The sequence below is a fragment of the Gavialis gangeticus genome, unplaced genomic scaffold (assembly GCF_001723915.1).
Source record: "Gavialis gangeticus isolate Ggan-Ray unplaced genomic scaffold, GavGan_comp1, whole genome shotgun sequence".
Classification (NCBI taxonomy): Eukaryota; Metazoa; Chordata; order Crocodylia; family Gavialidae; genus Gavialis; species Gavialis gangeticus.
The window spans coordinates 144,234,186-144,239,742 of NW_017729024.1; the positions used below are offsets into that span (position 1 = coordinate 144,234,186).

At 38.1% G+C, this 5,557-nt stretch overlaps 1 long non-coding RNA gene across 1 annotated transcript; it reads left to right on the top strand.

The window, feature by feature from the left end:
• Positions 1-2,889: 2,889 nt before the first annotated feature.
• LOC109298253 lies at positions 2,890-4,975 on the top strand. Its single transcript, XR_002097561.1, has 2 exons — positions 2,890-2,954; positions 4,798-4,975. It is a non-coding gene; the product is annotated as an uncharacterized LOC109298253 (long non-coding RNA).
• Positions 4,976-5,557: the final 582 nt, after the last annotated feature.

The window sequence follows — 5,557 nt, forward strand, 5'->3', positions numbered from 1 at the left end:
CCAATCCACCAACCCCGCCCTCCAGCTCTGGCTTGGGAAGAGCCCTCTCCCAAGAATGAGCTCCCTCTGTTCCCTTTCCTCTCTCCCATTCTCTCCTCCCCCTTAGGTCCTCTAATTTTCATTCTGAAAACAGTGTCTGGACTGGGAGGGAGGAAGGAGTGGTGTTGCTGTGGAGACTGAGCTGCAGACTCTCAGACCACAGCTGGAATCCCCAACTCCTGAAGGCAGCGTATCATTGCAACTCGTAGCACTTCCTGCAGAGCGTTCTTAAGTTGCAATAGGGAGCTGCTCTTCTGTCTGTGCCCAGAGTGTAAACTTGAATCTGGAGGGGATCTGGGACAGAATTTCAGTAAAACAATTTAACTTAAATCAGTGAAATTTGATACTAAATCCATCAAGGTTTATCTTATACTGTTTTTGGCCATTTTGACGCAGTTTGTGTGTTCTGTTGTGTTACAGATTTGAATCAATTTCCAGCCACTTATACCAGTTTATGTGTAATTCTGTAATAGCTGAAATGATTTGCCCAAGGTTTCCTAGCAGACAGATAGCAAAGCTGAGTCTCAGAAGTCTCAGCCCAGTGTTCTGGCCATAGGACCACATCAGGTCTCAGCTACTGTTTCTCACAGAAGTGAATTATATTTTGAAAACCATGTATTTTATTAGTTTTGCAATGATGTTGTGATTTAACAGGATTCACAACTAACAAAGAACACTGAAAAATAGTGTTTCTAATGTGTATTAGCTACTATTTCTTACATAATAAAAGCAGTTGCTAGGACGTCCATCACTTAAAATTCACTGCCAAGGAAAGCAAATGTAGGAAGCTTCTAACTAAGCTCACCAAAACAATTCCTGTTTGAGTTATCTTTCTCTGCTTTCTTCCTGACTTGAAACTAGTACAGTTAATAGTTCTCTCAAGTTACCAGATGTTTGTGTGAAAATATGTTCAGCTGAAAAATACAGTAATTAAACTATTACATAATCCAGTGATTAAATTTTCATAGGAGCATGCAAACTATCCATGATGTAACCAGCCGAATGGGATTATAGAACAAGAAATAAAATAAATTTCAAACTAAAATGCTTTTTTTCTGAAATACCAGCTAATTTTCCAACCAGCCTTGAGTATCACAATTAATTAGCATGGCTTGATATGTCAGGCAGCCAGCCAGTCTTAACTCTGACCCTTCAGTCAAAACAAAGCCAAAGTACTAATAGTCATTTACACCACTGAACCTTCTTCCCTTATCATTTAAGTTCCAGCTCCTAAAAAACCATGAAAACTTGGTGGGAATGTAATCACTTTAGCAGATAGGACAGGTTGCAGTATCAAAAACTATTGGTTAAGGTGGATGATCGAACTGCAGCAGATACAGCTGACTTGCCAGAATGATCTCTCAGTATAACGGCACCATTCATCTGATATAATATGACATACATTATTTTTTTTAAGCAAGAAGGACCACTTAGAATGTGGAGAGGCATCTTTGGTACCAAACACTGGTGGACACTTTTCTAGGGTTGGTATTTTGTATTTTTCTTTCTTTGTAAGAGAAAGAGGGTTAAAATGCAGCACAGTGCAAGTGTTTCAATGAGTAGCTCATTCTCCTTCTTTTCCTGGATCCTGCCTTCTTCTCAAATATCTCTGAAGGCCAGTAGCTATTAGAATGGAAATGTATTGTAGAAGGTGCTTTAGTCTCAATGTATGAATGCCTTCCTGGCAGAGGCATAATTGGCTGGCACTGTACCCTGTGCAATGGCAGCATATGATGCAGTAGCCAAAGGTTCACTGCTGCAAGTTGAGGTATCACTTCCTTTTTTGCCAATGATATGAGTGTTGAATGGCCACAACAGTAGTGTTTGGCAACAAAAGGGAGGTGACATCTCCCCCAGCAACAATAAACTGCTGGTCATGTGCCACTGGCAATTCTCTGTCCTGCCCCCACACTGCTAAGCCGGAGCCATAGCCCAGACTGGAATCAGAGTTACCTTGGCCCTGTGCTCAAGGAACAGTGAATTAGGCCCACTTATTTCATATATATACAATCACTAATTGTTATCTCTGTACTAATATGCCTATCTGTCTCTAGAATATTTACAGTATTTTCTCAGCTTCAGGACCTAATTCTACAAGTGACTCTCCACAGGCAGCTCCTATTCCTAACATCCCATTAAAGATAATGGGGTACATGGGCCCCAGGGTCTGCTTGTACAGTCCCTGGCAAGATTAAGTGATCAAATGGTCAAGTAGGCAGGGTAATGGGATGGGAACAGAGGTGGCCTGGGTTTAGTCTTAACTCTGCCACTGACTGATATTGTAACGTCATTTAGGTTGTGAGCTTTTACAGCATAGCTTACAGTTCCTAGAAGTATAAGGTACTGATCTTGGATGAAGCCTCTAGCTTTACCATAAAAGCAAGTAATAAATAAGTAGGAGCAAGGCCTTATACAGATATTATCAGAGAACTTTACTCACCTTTCATGTTCAGTGGCCTTGGTTTAAATCAGTTATATGACCACCAGATGTAAAGCACTTCAGTACTCACTTCAGTGGAAGGGCTTTCAAAATCTGAAGTGTTATTTTTCCCCCTGTCATCTGGACTGCTTAAATAGCAGCTACATATGTTTATATTTTAAATTTAGCTTACATTTTAAACGAGTTCAAGACTTAAGTTAAAGTGAAAATAATTTAAAATGTCAAAGCCATTGAAGAAAGCAGCAAGTATGCCTTTCACCTCAGCACTATATGTGCTACTTTTAATGCCACAAGTGGTAAATGCAAAGAGTGATAAAGAACTTTGTTTAATGACAGTAATATTTGTAAAAAAGATTCTGTTTGACAATATCAGATTCAGATAAACAAATACAGAGGCAAGAGAGAAACAGTGACAGCAGGGCCATCTCAAGAAAACACGGAAGGAAGAACAAAGGACAGAAAAACTTTATAATAGGTCCATTTTACTATTTCATTGTATTATTATGTTAATACTGAATGTGGTTCCAGTAGAGAGAGTATTAAATCAGAAGAGATATACATTTTCCCCTCTTGTAGCAAAAGAACAAGTTTTCAAGTAATATTTAAATGCTAGCATTTCAAGATAGTAATAACTGATAGTACAAATGCTTGTGGCCAAGATGGACTAGTTTGTGTTTCACTTCAGTGTTGTAAAACTAGTATGGTGAAACCAAACAGCAAAATTAAAAAGGTGTCCCACAAAAAAGGATTCATGTGAGTGACTTAGGAAAGCAAATTGTCAAAGCATATTAAAAATAAATAATGTCCTGGGATCTTTTAACTTATTTTTGTAGTTATTACTAACCACATACTGATTTCAAATCTAAATATTGTACAAAACTGCCAGATGTGAAACTTGGCAGGCTTGAAACTAGCAGCTGACAAAAATTAGAGCAGTGAATCATGATCATATAAATATAGTATTTCATATGTACTGCAGGCAATATATATATTGCAAACACTCAACAAATATACAAAGCTTTATCTATCTTGTTTCAAATACTCTAAATTCACATACCTGTGACCTTTATAAACCAGATGTATAATGCAACAGTGCTATTAAAAACGTATTTAATTTATTTAATTAACTAAAAAAAAGAGGTCAGCAGAAGATTGATCTGTGTTGGGCTCTGCAGCTACACCTGGTGTGCTAAAACATTCATTACACAGAATACCCACAAATTACACTGCAAATTACCTGCATGTACCTGCAGATTGTAGTGGCACCTGGTGGGCAAGGGGGCACAGGACACTTAATTTAGTGAGTTGCCATGTACACATGACAGACTTTTGGTCACAATGGGATAGTTTGCCACGTGTCAAACTAAACTACATCAGAATGTAGTCTATTTTGTCATGATGTGGGACAAATTGAGACACCCAAACCTCATGCACATGTATATGGTGACGCCATTAAGCTACACAAATGGCAATTTGCGTCATGTGTACATGGAAAAATTGTCATGCGTACAAACACCCTCTCAATCTCTTGGAAAGGTAATGTCAAATTCAGATGTGGTCTGCAGTTTGCTGTATGGGCTTATACATAGTCACTGAAGTATGAAGGAAATGTACACTTGTATAATTTACTGAGGCACTGTGAAATAAGTTAAGATTTAAACTGGTTTACACTTTAGGTATGCTCTGTTTTTATTAGGTCAGTTTTAATTTCTAAATAATTTGTCAAGGGCCTTTACTCATATAAATTGTCCAGGAACAAATTGGAACTGAAGAATCAGTTCCAAGAGTAGTAAATTATGTATGTCCTAACAAATTCCTCCAATTAATAAATTACTGAAATGAAGTGCTAGTTTTGACTTTTCTCCCTCCTTGTAAATATAATAGATACCATTTTTATTGGTCAAAGCCCTTGTGTCTAGTTTTTGTGGAATATTCAGGGAGCACAGGGAGAAATGTCCTTTAACATTCTGCTACGTTTAGTTTTTAGGGAGGAAAAAAGGGACTGATTCAGTGATTGTAAGTTTATCCTGCTGCCTTATAATTAACTGCATTTTCCTCTCCTCAATTGTTCCTTTATTTATTTATTCATTCTAATAAAAGATATTTAGACAAAAAAGTGTGTCTAAAAGCCATGCCAGATGTTCAAAAATAAATAAATAAAAAGCTATTGGTCATTTGACACTGGATCCAACTGAAATCAGGACAGTGTTTCTGAAAATGTTGGGGTCAGATCTGGCAAGATTACAACAGTGATAAAAAGAGCTGATTTGTAGTTAGTGGCCTACCTAAGTAAGTTTCTTTTTTGGTTTTTTTTCTAGTGGGCCTTTGCATCAACTGTCAGTCTGTGAGCCCCAGTAACCATGATGGGGATTCTTGCCTGTAGAAGTCAGGATCAAGTCTATCACTGCTGGAAAAAGTATGGAAATTTGCATTATAGCTTTTTTATCTACTATGTACTGCATAGGGGAATAAACTTGTTGTTGTTGTGGTCTATTGCCTTCTAATATTATACCTTTCACCTTTTACTGTCTGAGGCCCCAAGGCCTGGAATAGGCTCCCTCCAGAGGTGGTGCAAGCACCTACTCTGGACTCTTTTAAGAAATGTTTGGAAGCTTATCTTGCTGGGATCCTTTGACCCTAGCTGACTTCCTGCCCCTGGGGCAGGGGGCTGGACTTGATGATCTCCTGAGGTCCCTTCCAGCCCTAATGTCTATGAAATAAAATCACATTATAAAGGAAAAGTGATGGAGCTTGATTGTTGTACTTTATAATATACCATGTGCTTATACACTTGTGCGTGATGTACAGAGGCCATCTTTTGCAAAGCATTTAATATTTCCCTCCTACACTATTTTTTTAAGAAAGGATGAAAAACTGAGGGAATTAGCAGCAGCATTCCTACAAGGAGAAACAACTGAAGGGAATAACTTTTTTTTTCTTTTCTGAGGAGCAGGGTTTAATATACTTGGGAGTCTACCTATGCCCAGGTGATTGTAAAACACAGTTGGCATAAGTTCATGTGTTTGTGAGAACTTTACTCTGCCATACATTGTTGCTTATAATAGGCAACATACTTGG